Source organism: Brassica napus, chromosome C5, assembly GCF_020379485.1.
Source record: "Brassica napus cultivar Da-Ae chromosome C5, Da-Ae, whole genome shotgun sequence".
In the NCBI taxonomy this organism is placed as follows: domain Eukaryota; kingdom Viridiplantae; phylum Streptophyta; class Magnoliopsida; order Brassicales; family Brassicaceae; genus Brassica; species Brassica napus.
The window spans coordinates 46887416-46903142 of record NC_063448.1 but is presented as its reverse complement, the minus strand read 5'-3'; the positions used below and the strand labels follow the sequence as shown (position 1 = coordinate 46903142).

Below are 15727 nucleotides of genomic sequence, written 5' to 3'. Positions count from 1 at the left end.
TAGTTAAAAGACCCGGATTCGAAGAACCGAACCGAACCCGATCCGAAAAAATAGTACCGAACCCGAACCGAAATTGATTAAATATCCGAACGGGTTCAAAATTTTGGTATCTAAAGAACCGAACCCGATCCGAACCGAAGTATCTCGGGTACCCGAATGTAACCGAAATAAATTTATATACCTAAATATATTACTTATTTTTAGATTTAATATATATTAAAAACATCCAAAATATATAAGATACTTTTAAGTTGTCTAAAATACTTGAAAATATACATAAATAGTTAAAATTAAATATCTAAAATAGCTAAAATATATTCAAAACACCAAAATACTTGAAATATCTATTGATGTTCTATCCAAATATTCAAATCAAACCAATTTATATGTTAATTTTAGGTATTTTGACATATATTATACAAATTTATATGTAATATATTATTTTGTTTTATAAATTTTGAGAAATTTTAAGCATATAATAAATATTAAAAATAATTTAAATGGGTTATCCGAACCCCAACCGAACCCGCAAAGATCCGAACCGAACCCGAACTGAAATTTTGAAATACCCGAATGGAGCTGAAATCTTTAAACCCGAAAACCCGAGATCCGAATAGATCCGAACCGAACCCGAATGAGTATCCGAACGCCCATCCCTAGTTAAAAGCTAACACAATCACCAACATGCAGCAAATAGTTTTAAAAACAATAAATTTCACTTACTTTCTTCAGCATCATCGATATCAGGAAGAAGATCAATTTCCTCATCAATCTTCTTCTGCATATAAATAAACAATTAACACAACTTCAGCATCAATGTTAGAACATAAATGAACAAATGAAAGAAGATATTAACGAAAGTATAACCTCTTTGAGAAGGATGGATTCAGGAAATGGACCGGTGGCTTCGTCAAGTCTAGCGGAGAAGCTATGGTTGTCATCTTTCTTGCTCTTCTTCTTCTTTGCGGCGGCGATCAAAGGAAGAGGTTTAGATCCTCTGCGGCCGAGAATAGGATTCAAACACGCGCGTGGCGGGTTGATGAACGAATCTCGGCCATATAAACTGGATATAAGAAACACCAGAGACCAAGTGGCGTGTAGGGGTGACTCCACTGGAGAAAGTACGACAGAGGAGAAGCTGGTTTAGCGGAAGAGCAAGGAGTTTTGGGTTTTGATTTAAAAAAAATTTGTGAAATATTTCACTTTTGATCCTTATTGTTTTCTATCATTGCCTAAACCGTCCTTTCTAGTTTCATACTTTTAAACTAGTGTTTTCTATTCAAAACTTTCAAGGACATTGCCCCCCGCTACACGTCGTTGGACTCATCAAACAAATAGTGCTCGACAAGAACACTAAATCTCAAGCTACACTTCGTTGGAAGTCGTAAAGTGTGTGGAGTACTCTTATTGTTGACTTTGTTATGGCTAGTGAGTTAACGATTATTAGTTGAGCCATAAACACTTAGTACATAATAACCATCTCCAACCTCTACAGAACCCATTCCAAAATATACACCACAAGAAAACACTCCTAATTCCGACGGAGCTTCCGACGGACACCAAGGTCGTCGGACATTTGCGACGGAATACTGACAAATTTCCGACCAAATCCAAAAAAATGAAGTCGTCGGAATTCCGTCGGCCATTTCCGACGGAATTCCGACGACATACGGTTCGTCGGAATTTTCCGACGACTTTTCGACGACATTCCGATAAAAAATGTAACCGTTGTAGTCGTCGGAAGTTCGTCGGTATATTCCGACGAAATTCCGACGACATTCCGATTAACAGCAAAGTCGTCGGAATTCCATCGGTATTTTCCGACGGAATTCCGACGAACCATGTGACCGTTGCCGACAAATACATATGACCGTTGTATAGCCGTTTGGGATTGGACAATTCCGACGGAATTCCGACGGACTTCTTTACATCCGTCGGAATTTCGTCGGAAAGTCGTCGGAGGTCCGTAAGCAATTTCCTATAAATACAACCCCTCCTCATTCAACTCATTCACACTTCATTCTCTCTTCATTCTCTTTAGTCATAACAATTCCGTGAAAATCATGTCTTCAGAAGTTTATTATCGTTCGTGGATGGATAAACCTCATTTGGATCCGAACACCAATTTGCTTACGGAAGAATACGTTCAAGGGATTGGAGAATTCATGAGGCTTGTTCAACAGCAACCGGATGCAAAAAGTGGTATGTTAAGATGTCCCTGCTCTTCTTGCAATAATAATAAGGTTATAAAAGAATTTGATGTTTGGACTCATTTGTATATGAAAGGGTTTTCACGTAATTATAAAGTTTGGTACCTTCATGGGGAAACTGGTTATGAATATGGTAGTACTAGCGAACCTCAGCCTGTTAGTGAACCTCAGCCTGATATTAGGTTAGAAGAATCTAGAACGGATATAGATTATGGTGTAGGTACTGAGCAGATGGTACATGATCATTATAGAGGGGAAGAACCAAACCCCGAGTCTAGGAGATTTTTTGACATGTTGGATGCAGGAAAACAACCTTTGTATCAAAATTGTAGAGATGGTCATTCAGTCTTATCATCTGCAACTAGATTAATGGGTATTAAGACAGACTATAATTTGGCTGAAGAATGTATGGATGCGATTACTGATTTTGTCAAAGGTATTCTACCTGAGGATAACCTTGCACCGGGTTCATACTACGAGGTTCAGAAACTTGTTGCAGGTCTTCAACTACCGTATGAAGTGATAGATGTATGTATTGACAACTGCATGATCTACTGGAGAGCGGATGAGACACGGAATGTATGCAAATTTTGTGGGAAACCTCGTTATCAGGAGACGAGGGGAAGAGTTCCGATCCCATTCAAAAGAATGTGGTATTTGCCTTTGACGGAAAGATTGAAGAGGTTGTATCAGTGTGAGCGCACAGCAAAAGCAATGAGATGGCATGCAGAGCATTCCACAAATGGTGAGATTAGACATCCTTCAGATGCAAAGGCTTGGAAACATTTCCAGTCAACATATCCAGAATTTGCGGAAGAGAGAAGAAATGTTTATCTTGGATTATCTACTGATGGTTTCAGCCCATTTGGAAAGCATGGAAGGCAGTATTCTCTATGGCCAGTTATTGTGACACCGTACAACTTACGGCCGAGCTTGTGCATGCGACGAGAGTTTTTGTTTCTCTCAATTCTAGTCCCCGGGCCAGATCATCCTAAAAGATCACTAGATGTGTTTCTTCAACCACTAATATATGAGTTGCAACAACTATGGGCGCATGGTTTTGAGACATACGATGTTTCGCGCAAAGAAAACTTTCAGATGCGGGCAGTACTTATGTGGACAATAAGTGACTTTCCAGCATATGGTATGTTATCTGGATGGACAACACATGGGAAGCTATCATGTCCATATTGTCAAGATGACACAGATGCTTTCCAACTAAAGAACGGAAGGAAAACGTGTTGGTTTGACTGTCACAGACGATTTCTACCACCTGATCATCCATACCGCAGGAGTAAGACTTCGTTTACGAAGAACAAGCAGGTGTTTGATGGTCCACCTGAGGAAGTTAGTGGGAAAGATTTGTTGAAGCAGTTTAGGTATTTTGATGCAGAAAGGACGCCAGATGTAGGTGGACATGAAAACATTCGAGTCAATGCGGTTGGAGAGCTACATAACTGGCACAAAAAGAGTATTTTCTGGGATCTACCATATTGGGAGAGTCATCTATTGCGGCATAATTTAGATGTCATGCATATTGAGAAGAACTTCTTCGATAATCTGATGAACACAGTCCTTAACATCCAAGGTAAAACGAAGGATAATTTGAAGTCAAGGTTGGATTTAGTCGATATTTGTGATCGTTCTGAACTTCACGTTGATGAGAACGGTACGGCCCCTTTTCCCATTTATCGGCTAGATGGTGCTAGAAAAGAAGAGTTCTTTGATTGGATTACAGAGAAAGTGAAATTTCCTGACGGATATGCATCAAATTTGGGGAACTGCGTTGATAGAAGCGAAGGAAAGTTTACTGGCTTGAAGAGTCATGATTGTCATGTAATTATGCAGCGCCTCCTTCCGTTTGCCTTTTCAGCATTATTGCCACGTAATGTTCATGAAGCAATTGCAGGGATTAGTGTTTTTTTCCGTGACTTATGCAGCAGAGTATTGACTGAAGAGGGTATTAATAATTTGAAGACAAACGCACCAGTCAGCATGTGCAACCTTGAGAAGATATTTCCTCCATCATTCTTTGATGTAATGGAACATCTTGCTATTCATCTCGCAAGAGAATTGGAACTTGGTGGTCCTGTGCAGTACAGATGGATGTATATTTTTGAGCGTTATATGCATCATCTGAAGAAGATGGTCAAAAATCAAAGCAGGGTGGAAGGATCTATAGTGGCACAGGTGATCAATGAAGAAACTGCAATCTTTGCTGAAAATTATTTTCCACCAGAAGTGCAAACAAAACACCGAAGACCTGCTCGGCATGATGATAGAGGGGAGAGAGCAACATATCATGTTACTGTCCCAAGCATGTTCAAGGAAATAGGACGACTTAGTGGAAAATTCACGAAGCGGAGACTTACGGACACTGAGAACGCTCATTTGCAAACATATTTGCTCACCAACTGTGAAGATGTTCTACAATATGAGAGGTAAAAATATTTATTCATTTATTGTTAGATTAATATTCAATAAATTTATTTCATATTGATAATATTTTTGTATATAGTGTATATATGGCGGAGTTGCGTATGACTCACAGGCATGCAACAGAAGATGAGCTTCGACAACTTAGAGATAACGGATTTGCTGCGTGGCTTCGTAGTTATGTGAGTCATATATCCTATTACCCTATGCAAATGATTAGTTTAAATTTAATATATATAAACTAATTAATTTTGCAATCATATATGTTTTTTTTTATAGGTGAATGATGGTTTGGCCAGAGGTCTTGTGTTCGATGATTGGGTACGCGAATTTGTGCAGGGACCAAACTATGTGGTCAAATCATATCCTAAATTTTGTACGCGAGGATATGCATTCACAAGGAAAGGTCATTCTAAGACAACATATGATGCTGGTGTTTCATCTTCTTCTGGTGACGATGTCTACTACGGCAACATAAAAGAAATATTGGAAATCCAATTTCCTGGAATGGTTGGATTGCGTTGTGTAGTATTCTATTGTGATTGGTATGACACCACCCCAGATAGAGGAGTGAAGATTGATGCGTTTGGTGTTACATCAGTTCATTCGCGGCGGAAACTTCAATATTATGATCCCTTCATTCTTGGTTCGCAAGCTGATCAGGTATGTCAATATATTCATAATTTTTTACCAATATAATTAATTAATGTTATATATTGAACTAATACTTTGTATAATTGATATGTATAGGTGTGCTACATCAGTTACCCTCGGGTGACGTACAGAGACGATCCATGGGTTACTGTAACGCAAATCAACCCAAGAGGACGAGTGGATGGAACTTCTGATGATGATGAACCATTGCAACCAGAGTCTACCAGCAACGCCCAGGCAGTTGAAGATTTGGAAAATGTTCAACTCGTTGAGAATTTGACTGTGTTTGGACATGATGCTGTCGTACATTCAGAGCCGGAAGCCGAGGTTGGGGAGTTTGATGAAGATTCAGAAGATTCTGATTAGTTTTTTTTTTTTTTTTTTTTTTAATGGTCCGTCGGAAATCCCTCGCAATATACCGACGACATAGCGACGACAACGGGTTTCATTGAAAATTGGAAAGGTCGTCGGTATTTCGTCGGAAAATACCGACGACATGTTTTTCTATAAAGTTTCAATCATAAAAATCTATAAATTTAGATGCCAAAACTATGAAAATAACACATAATAAGTGTTTAGTATAGTATTAGATCGCAACCGTTCAAATATAACAACTCATTAAAATATTTATGTATGCATATCATTGTTTTCATAACATCTCATCTTAACATTATGTACTTATACAATCATATTTATATAAGCTTACACTACAAAAAATATTGTTGTGTAAAATCGTGTTATAAAACATTTTTATTGTTAAATCTTTATGCAAATACTATATATATTATCAAAGGTTTGGATTTTGCATTTAGAAACTTGAAAAGAACACCCTAAACACTAAGTCGTCGGAATTCCGTCGGAAAATACCGACGGAATGTGTCCGTCGGAAAATACTGACGGACACGTTCCGTCGGAATTTCAATTAGCCCGGGAGAACCAAACCGCTTGAAAATTTTCGCGAATCGGCATTTGGTATATTTTAAATATACCGACGGAATACCGACGAACCCGTGTCCGTCGGAATCCACGGAAATAAAAACCCTTCTCCTTTCTTCTTCGTTATCTCCGCGGCCTCTCTCTCTCTCAAAACTCTCCGGCGATTTCGGCGATTTCGGCGACTCTCCGGCGATTCCGGCCTCTCTTCACCGGCGAATCCTCTCCTCACCCTCCTATCTCTTCCCCAAACCCCAAATCATGTAAGAATCATCCCAAACCTTTTTTTTTCAATTGTTTAGGGTTTTGGAAGTTGATCTCGGATTTTAGGTTGTTTGATTGAACATTTTAGGATTGAATGGATAGTTTAGGATATATAAGTTAGGATTGTTGTTTTAGTTTTTTTGGAACATTTTTTTGATTTTTAAAAACGTTTTTTGATTTTTTAAAACGTTTTTTTTATTTTTTAAAAACGTTTTTTGATTTTTAAAAACGTTTTTTGATTTTTAAAAACGTTTTTTGATTTTTAAAAACGTTTTTTTGAAAAAAATATAAATATTTAACACCATTTTTCTTCATTTATAAATTTTAACAACATTTTTCTATATTTATAAATTTTTTATAATTTTGTATACATATATATATATGTAAATCATGTATAGTAAAAATTTTAAAATTTTAAAATTTTTATATTTTTTTTTAAGTTTCCACTAATAAATATTTAACAACATTTTTTTTTAAAAATATAAATATTTAACAACATTTTTCTTCATTTATAAATTTTTAACAACATTTTTCTATATTTATAAATTTTTTATAATTTTGTATACATATATATATATATATATATAAAAGGTTTAATAGTTTTTTTTAAAACGTTTATAAAACCTTTTGTAAATATATAAATGAAAATATGTTTGATGGGTTAATTTTTTTTTTTAGGGCCGAGGATGAAGCCCGCCCCGCAGCCCGTCTTCGACGTAGTTCGGTGAGCGGTTCCCGTGCATCGGTATCGTCTCATGACTCGGTTCCCGCATATATTCCCGCTCCAGCTCCCTCTGCCCCTCACGCTGCCCCTCACGCTGCTGCTCAACAGGATCCGGGGGTCATGCCGGTTCATCTATTGGTTCAACAACCAGGTCGAGAGCATCTCCCGTTTCTCCAACTCAACCCACGACGAGGCCATAGCACTTGGTTAGTATTTTTTTTTATTTGTACCGTTATATTTTTTGCTTTAATTAACTTGCTAACTTGTATTTTTTTTTAAAGGTTCACCAAGTCGAAAAATGGCATTAGCCGGAGCATCAACCAGATGATGTACTCCATGCTCCGTTTTGGATATCCAAAGTGGAGTGTGATCCCTTCCGACGAACGAGAGTTGTGGTTTCGTCAGTTTGCGGTATAGTAACCCTTCATTTTTTTTAAGTTTTTACATTTTTTTACATATATTTACTTATTAAATTGTGTTTGTTTTGTAGCAAGAGTTCAACTGGCACTCCGATCTTACGGAAACAGTCCGTAAGAAATTCAACGAAAAGGCCATGGACTCTTACACAAAGCAGATAAACGCGTGGAAGACAGTTTGGCAGAAGAACAAGAAGCCACGGTTCATCAACGGGGGGGGTGTGGGAGCAGTTGATAGCTCATTGGGAGAGGGAAGACACTGCAGAGACGTCTTCTAGGAACTCCAGGAACCGGAAGAGCGATCGTGGCGGGAAAGGTATGTATGTGCACAACCTCGGCGCTTGCTCCATGTCTACTAAGGAGGATGAACTTGTAAGTTTTTTATTATTATTTATCTTTATATTTTTTAAATAAATATTTTATATATTTTTTGGCTAATAATGGCGGTTTTTTTAGATCGAAGCAAATGACGGTAATCCCGTTGATCGTCTCCAACTCATTAAGGTGGCTCACACTAACAAGACGACGGGTCAAATTCAGGACCCCGTGATCAGAGGTGTAGTTGATTTGGTGGAAGCTGAGATAGTTTCTCAATCTCAGCCTCTCTCTGATGACGGCGACTCCACGGGAGCTTCAACCAACCTGTCTCTATTGCAAATAAATGAGATGGTTGAAAAGGTAATTTTTTTTATTAATATATTTTTTTTATAATGTCGATTACTTACTTGTCCATATTTACTTACTTTAAATATTTTTGTAGGCGGTTCCTAAAAGGAAAGGAGGCCGTTTAGTTGGGTTGGCCCGTCGTGCTTCTTCGTATCCGGCATCTTCTTCGCAAGCTCCGTATGCCGATCCCATGATTCTCGAGGAGCTACATGACAAAGATGAACGGATTGGGGCATTGGAGGAGCAGAACACCACTATCCTTTCGGAGAATGCCACTATCCGTTCGGAGAATGCCACTATCCTTGCTGAGTTGGCATCCCAGAAGAAGTTCAACACCGAGATTATGCAGAAGCTAGATCGTTTGATGTCTTCGAGTTCTTCTTAGTTTATTTCGGCTTTATAAAACTTTCGGAATGTTTTTTTTTTCTATTTCGGTTTGTATGAATTTTAAACTTTATGAATGTTTTTTTCCTATTTCGGTTTTTATGAATTTAAATTTTATAATATTATTAGTTTTAAATTTCCAATTTTTTAAATTTATTAATATCAAAAAATATATAAAAATGCAAAATTAATTTGTAAAAAAAAAGGGTATATACCGACGGACAACGGTCGTCGGAATATACCGACGGACATATATCCGTCAGAATTTACCGACAAACTCATTTCCGTCGGAATATACCGACGAACGTGGTTCGTCGGTATATTCCGACGACCGATGTCCGTCGGTAAATTCCGACGCCTACAGTTCGTCGGAATAAACCGAGGAACCACGTTCGTCGGAATTGTAGTTTTCCGATGAACTCTGGTCTCGTGTAGCCGCATCGTAATATCGTCGGAAGTTCGTCAGAATGACGTTTCTTGGTATTCGTCAGAAAGTCGTCGGAATTTCTGACGAAATTCCGACGAATTTTTTTTTTCCGACGAAACGATACCGACGGACGGGTTCGTCGGAAATTCGTCGGAATAGACCGATTCCGACGAATTACCGACGATTTCGGCCATCAGAATCCCCCTGTTTTCTTGTAGTGATAGATTAAGCATTAGTATTACATATTTGTTATGTTTAAAATATGTCTAAGGTTGGAACTAATTAGTCTAATTTGTAATCAAACAAAACAGAAGAAGAAAACATCTATATAAAGGAATAACATTAGTCTACAATTTTTGTAAAAGAAAACTTTGAAATTGATCTACCGGCAAAACAATGGTTCGAAATGTGTCTTCTCTGCTAACATAAACCGAAACTTTAGATATCAAATGTTACTTTATTATGGGCTGCTAATGGGCTAATGATAGGCCAACCATGTTATTTCAAATTATAATGTCCTCCTCCGCAGATCTTCTAAAATACGTAAAGCTTTGCAGATGGACGGCTGAAAATAATGGCGTTTTATAAGACTCGTTAATTGTTTACACGGTTTCACAACAAAATCTGATAGATATCAAACCACTAACGCCAGTGTTTCAAAAAAAAAAATCAAACCACTAACGCCAATAACTATTTATTTAAAAATAATGAATACTAGTATTGTTCCTGTGCTGCGCACATGTATATTTTTGCTAACAAATAAGACTAAAAGTCTCATTTATATACAACTATAACTACATTTATAAAATTTTGATGAATATACATAAACAAATCATTAAACTTATCAGTTCTATGATTAACCACAACATATAAAATGAAGTTAGATTGGTTTTAAAAAATTACCTTGATCTTAATTAATTCACTAAATACAAATATTAGTTTTATACTTTTGTCTTACTTCTTTATGTCTTGTTCTTCATGTATTTTTCCTAATTCTAAACTTGCAATCTATGGCTAATTTCTCTTATTACATTCATAGTCACTATACCTTCTGTAGTATTTCAATGGTGTTTTCAATTTACATTTTGTTGTTAAAACTATTTTATAGTAGGAAAACAATTAGAACAGAAGCATTTTTACCTTTAATCAGAATTTGTTCCTCATATCCTACCATGTCGCGTGTTCTATCATTATCTTTTCTCCTTTTTAGCTGGATCTTATTTTGAATCTTTTTATTGTGGTTGAATTACTCTCCATTAATTCAGAGCCATCATATGCACTATTTCTTGATAGAATCACTCGAGAATACAGTCTAATGGAACTCGACACTAACTCTTAACATTATATACAGTCCCAAGTTTGTATTATGGTATTGAAAATTAGAAAAGGAGTGTAGTTTTTTCCTAATCTATTTTCTATTGATAGATTTTGTTTTCATTTGTTTTACTGATTTTTAGAAATATATAGGAACATGGAAAAAAGCTTGTGGAGGAAGAGGGAAGATTGGAGGTACTGGGATACGTGCGATAGAGTTTTTTTTGTTGCATTATTCCTTTTTAATTAATTTTGTAAATGTGGATTACGTGACAGAATTTGATTGGTGAAGCGACTTGCGCTTTAGTATATAAAGGATTTAGAGCATTTCTTTAGAAAAATTATTAAATTTTTATCTTCCTTACTTTTGCATGCTACACATACTTGCATTACAGCTTTTCACTACCAGATCAACTAAAGTATTGTTATGGGGCCAAAACTAAAACTAACGAAAATGTTGGGCATAAAACGGAAGATCTCTGGAGCATGGTACCAAAGAGAAGTGATAGAAGAGGGAACGGAGTGATTGATATGGGCAAGAAAACAAACGAAACAAAAAATTCATAGTATCCTTCTTACTTGTAATAATTGTAGGGGACCCTTTTTGAGAAGTTAAGAGCCTTGTCGTAGTTTTCTATTCACAAAAAAAAATGTTTTTAAAGATATCCAGGGCCAGCTCAACACTGTTAGAAGTTTTAGGGTAAAATTTTTTTTTTCACCCTTTAAAATTTATATACAGTTAATGTTTAAAATATTTTTAAAATTTAATCAGTAATATTTTGTGTATATATTTTGTAATAAAAATAAAACTATATACATATCAAATAATTTTGAGCCATTTTCAATTTTATTTATTATATTTATAATTTTTTTATATATAAAAATATAGATTTATAAAAAAATTGGACCCCTTAATTAGTATTGTACGGGGGGACACGGGATTGGGCCCGGGGCGGTCGCACCGCTTGTCCCCTCCAATGAGCCGGCCCTGAAGATATCAACTGAAATGTCTTATACTGAAGACTTGTTAAGAGTGAATACGTATAAACAAATAGTAGTACTACCGTTCACACATTAAACGAAATATTAATTTAACTTGGGAACCCAGGTCTGTCAATGGATTCTTTTTCGCGTCATCAGTTTGATTATAAAACAGTATAGTAGTATTAGTTTAGTACGTTGCTAGTTTATAGCATTATTTTGACCATTTATGCCTTAGGAGACTGTGATTTTCCCGCACGCCCACAAAGTTTCTATTCCCCACAAATCTTAGACTTTTGATTACTTCACTTTTAAATAGCTTTTTTTCTTGAACCATTTTATATAGCATTTTTTGTGGAACAACCATTTTATATTAGCTAAAAACGAATTCGATCACTTTTAATTATATTTTGATCAATCTTACTTCGCCTACTTCATTTTCCAGAGGACGGAAACTCATTTGAATAAAGAATAACAATATATTCAAAACATAAGGGATGAATAAACTTCTTAAGAAGTTAGAAAAATTAATTTTAGGAAATTGCAGGCTTGAAAAATAGAAACAACACATGGACATCATCGTTTCTGAAGAATGCTACTATAAACATGATATATTTTGAAATTTGAAGTCTAAAATTGTGTCCCTAGATTTGAGGAATTCCATTTACCAAGATTCTCTTAGTTTGCTCAATCTCAGTCTCTTCACCAATTAGCGAATAATTATGTTTAGCTAGTAAGCCTAGTCCAGCTAGGTTGAGTTATGAAGTTAAAAATGTTACAATAAATCCAGTTCAAAAAAAAAAATGTTACAATAAATAACGTGGGATATTATATGAAACATGTACATTTTAACAGAAGGAAACCAAAACAAAGTGTTTTAAAAAAAAAATAACAGAAGGAAATCAATGAAAAGAACTGTTGACAAAGAAAGGAAAGGTGAAAATGAAACACAGTTTCGAGTTTTTATTTGACCTGTTGACTTTTATTTCACTTATTAGGAGGACCAACGAAACTGCTAACTCAGAGAAGAGGACCACCTTCCGGGCAGAACGGTCACGTGTTCGGGCAGGTAGGTCTATGAATATCGTAACGATGACGTCATCAAGTTCACTTAAATAGTAGCTCTTTCGGCATTGACGACGCCACGATCCCTCGCAAAGGTCCAATTGGGCCCCGGCCCACGAAGGTTATTATTTATTTATTTCTCTCTTCGCCTTATAATCACTCTTCACTTGATTCCTTCTCCATCATATATCTCACCGTTTATCAACACTCTCTCTCTCTCTCTCTCTCTCTCTCTCTTAAATGGAACAGAGAGAAGAGCTCTCATGGATGAAAGAAGCGAAACAGGAGTTTCTCCAAGGTGATTTGCATATGTATTTTTGATGTATGTAATGTGAAGAGTTAGGGTTTCATCAGTTGGAAGTCCTGGTTTTTCATTGTTGATATTTTAATGATATAGAACAGAACAAATGATTTTCAGTACTGAATTATATAATACATATATTTATGTAGTGTAGGTGTACATATATTTATACACACGATCGACACACATTTTGGCGACTTTCGATTTACGAAGATGAGTGTTCTGAGTTATTGTCACATGTTTGTTTGCATATATGTATCAGAAGTATTGAAATGCTCAACCTAACACATGCTATATAAGCATGCATGTGTATATATAGATTCCATGTAAATATATATATTTCCATAGACTATAGCTTTATTATCCTGTACTTGTGTATGTTTTTGGGATAAATATAAATGGTTTGAACTTTTAAAGCTAAGTAGTGTAAAGTAATAATCAAAAACAATATGGATCTAATCCACTTATATACACGTATATTTGTTAAGACAAAGAGTAATAAGTTCTTCTTGTGTGTGCAGGCAGTAGCGTGAACATAAACCTCATGATGCATAGAGATTATTGGGTCCGTTGTGCTGAAACATTAAGTTTCTTTTCGGAACTCCAATTACATTGATAATCTGGTGTTATCCCAACTTGAGCTCATTTTCAGTTTTTTTTTAAAATTTTATTAAAACTTCTTTCTCCCACTGAATGATTTTTATTTTCTTGACCTTGTAAGGCCTTTTCTTGACCTTGTAAGACCCCATCCCTTTCTAAGTGTCTCCTTCTTCTATCATTTTACAGATTTTCTTTTATCTTTTTTGGTGTAAGATATGTATGTATATCTACCCCTAGTTTGTCTGAGTCATCTTCTCCTACCTTGTCTATCCCTCCTGAGCTAGTCCTTGCATCTTTTTGTTAGTCCATTGATGTATGGTTGATATAAATTTCAAAAAAAGAACTTAGTTTTAACATTTGTTTGTGTTGTTGTAATAAAAGTTAAAGGAGGTGCAAAAAAGTCTCACTATCAAGGGGACTGGCAAAAGGCAATGAATAAGGAAACGGGCAAAAAGAATTACGCCTTTACTCCCTATCTTTAAAGCTTTGGACAGGAATTTACTTTTGTTTTATGTGTTGTGTTTGTTTGGGTCTTCCTGACCCCAAAGCCAAACCAAAGAACACTCTTATTAATTATTCCCTCAGAACCATTTATTGTCTCTTTCTCTCTATCTCTCTCACTCACTCGTGACTATGTTTCTCACTGTCTGTAGTCTGTACTAGTACCCCTTTTACCAAATAATATTCTCTAACTGTGGTTAAACCTATTGACAGATTGGTAAGATTGGAAGTTTTGTACACGGAAAGGTAAGAACTTTTAGGTATTAAGTATTTCACTGTCCACAAAAATGGCCAACAAATCAAATTAAATGTTTGTATAAAGAGTATGTTTCTTAAGAAGAGCACAGCTTATATTTACTGCTTTCTACATGTCTAATACAATCTTCTGTTTTCCGGTTAACCATACTTGTTAGATTATGCTATTACTTTCTCTTATTAGGTAGTCATATTATATGCATCAAATAATTCCATAAACCTTGTTGATGTGGGGAGACTTGGTTCTGTATTTTAAATTTCCACATTTCGTTTTCAATGGTAAAAAGATTCACGCATAATTATTAGTTTGATTTTTAGAGGAGTCAAATGAAGAGAAAGGGGTAAGGTTTACTGAGAAGAGAGGAAAAGCTGAGCCACCCTTTTGTGTTGTATACGAGAATAAATGTTGCTTGTTTTTTTCTCATATCTTTTTGCCATTCCTCATAAATACACATCATGTGAGTACTTATGATCAGTCTCAAATATCATAATTGTACATTTATACAGTTGATTTGTTGATAGCTTTCATTTCAAATCAACGACCCTGTCTATACGTATAATTGATTTATGGGTGATCTGAGATATCAGGTTCCAGGTTTGAATTCTACAATCTGCAAAGTAATATTTATAAAATAATATACTTTTATATCTAAAAGTATCTAGATTCGAATTCTACATTTTCTTTTTGATTGAACAGGTTTATCATGTATATGATTTTACTAAAACAATGCTGGATTTTCCTATTAGTTTTTCTGTTTTAATTGGCTTTATAAATTTATACGTAGACAGATATAATAACAAAGACATTAGATAAGGGTCACATGATGGATGCATCTGCCTAACCATGTTAACCGTGCTTTTATTTGCCCCGTCGATAGAGTTTAGGGTTAGGGGTGAATGAGTTGTCCGTTTGAGAATTGATTCTTCTGAGTCGGGTTATCTAATTTTTGTTTGCCTGTAACTACGCGCAATGGCAGATCTATAAATAATTTTGATCCGAGGTAAAACTAAAAACCGAATCCTCCTCAAAGATCTAAACCGAACACGAAATCTCAAACAAACCTGAAAACAAACCCGAACGCCCACCCCTAATCACTATTATATATCCTATTTGTATCATCATAGGTTACAAAAATATGTACTATCATATAATTAATCGTATTTTATACGTACCTTCAGATAAATTTTCTTATAATTAATACTATTTTATACGTACAATCGTATAAAAAATCACATATATTATATTTTTAAATTTCAATGTGGAATATAAAAACCATAATTTAAGTTGGTGTTTGAAATTAGGCTTTGTATTGTATTTTTCTTATATATATTGAAAACTTTTTTATAATAGTTATTGAAAAATATGTTAGTAAAAATAAATTTTGAATATATGTATATTTTTGAATGAATTATTGATATAATTCAATTTTAAATTATTATTTTGATTTGAATATGTATATCAAATAACATAAAACCATTACTTTTTAATATAATGTGATGAACTTTTAATTTTTTTAATATCATAAACCCATTACTTTTTTTTCCTAACTTACTCATATCCATGTTTTCAAACACCACTATTTTTTTCTAACTGCT

At 35.1% G+C, this 15727-nt stretch overlaps 1 long non-coding RNA gene across 1 annotated transcript; it reads left to right on the top strand.

Moving 5' to 3' along the window:
- Positions 1-9435: 9435 nt before the first annotated feature.
- Positions 9436-13965, top strand: LOC106352934. Its single transcript, XR_001271753.3, has 2 exons — positions 9436-12772; positions 13297-13965. It is a non-coding gene; the product is annotated as an uncharacterized LOC106352934 (long non-coding RNA).
- Positions 13966-15727: the final 1762 nt, after the last annotated feature.